At 36.7% G+C, this 1,430-nt stretch overlaps 1 pseudogene; it reads left to right on the plus strand.

Annotated features, from left to right (window-relative positions):
• LOC110300152 overlaps window positions 1–271 on the plus strand; it is a 7,772-nt pseudogene extending 7,501 nt beyond the window's left edge.
• The last annotated feature ends 1,159 nt before the right edge of the window (window positions 272–1,430 follow it).

A 1,430-nucleotide genomic window follows, 5' to 3' on the forward strand; every position in this document is an offset into this window, starting at 1 on the left:
GAGTAGAGCTCATTGTAGACATAGGTGTCTTGAAAAGCTGGCACTGTTTAGGTGGCTACAACAACAAAACAAAACAAAACAAAACGAGATATTTTACCCTTGCTTGCAGTGGGGGAAACGGTATTCTTTTACTTTAGTTAATTTTAAAGATCCTTTTATCTACTAAAGGAAATTTTATATATATATATATAAATATATAAATTTTATATATATATATATATGGCAGTGGGTGTTTTCACGGAATACATAACTTTTTAGGTATCAACACTAAGACATGTAGAAGATAGCTTTGATGCATCTTTATGTTGGAGGGAAATGGCATAAAATAAGTTTNAATTTAATGTTTCTGATATTGGAGAAATATACTTGGAGTTATAAACTACTGTGTGTTGTTGCTCCTGTTCTTACAAAGATATATTTGGCCAGTACAGAGAAATGCAATATATCTGATTATAAATGCCTTCTGCCTTGTAATTAATACAGTATATTATACATTAGATCTAACCTCAGTAATAAATGCATTTTGAAGCTTGAAAANAGTTGTAATAAAGTTGTCTGTACCGTTGCAAAAAAAAAAAAAATCCCTGAGAAAATAACACTAGCTGGTCTGGATTCAATGGGTCCATGCAGGTACTCAGTTTCCTCAGGGATCCATCCAGTGAAACCGGATCTGTCTTGGATCCCCATATCGTGGCGCTATAATTGTCCATGTTAAAAACAAACAAACAGAAACCCTGGTACTCGTATCCTAAATGGAATGAGAGATATTTTATTCTGGAGCCATTTTGAGAGACTGTGGCTCAGATACACAGATCTTGATTAACCCAAGTTCCCACATTCAAACATGGAAGTAGTTTCATTAAATTTTTATAGTTTTACAGAACAAGGTGAATTATAAATCAAGACAAGGTTAAAGTACATTGGTGGGTATATCAGAGGAGTAGATACAGCAAGATGGGGAAGCTTTTCTAATAGGTCTATAGGCCTAAGATTCAAAAGGTTAGTTCCAACAGAGGTGGCAAGGACTGGTTGTCCGGGTTGGGGAGATGCTAGAACCAGACCAAAACAAGATAATTAAATTAATTTCTGGACCTGCAACATTCCAATCTCTCTAAAGTACTACGGTTCTAATCAGCCGATCAGTCTCTGCAGCCACAACTTCTTTCCAGGAGTTCTCATCCACAGTCCCCATAAAATAAGGCTCCAGCAACAGTTACCACGATCCCTTAGCAATTTCCCTCATGTGCATCCATCAATATTGACAGCAAGTCCATCTTTAATTTGCACTATCGCTTGACTCAAATAAAATTATCTTGCTTATTTTGCAAATCCGTGGGATTGTTTCCTTTTAATTCATCGGAAAAGAGGTGAAGAACACCTAGCCCCAGACCTTGACCAGGACCAACTGTCACAGAGACAACCGCTGCGGA

The sequence above is a fragment of the Mus caroli genome, chromosome 8 (assembly GCF_900094665.2).
Source record: "Mus caroli chromosome 8, CAROLI_EIJ_v1.1, whole genome shotgun sequence".
Taxonomy (NCBI): Eukaryota; Metazoa; Chordata; class Mammalia; order Rodentia; family Muridae; genus Mus; species Mus caroli.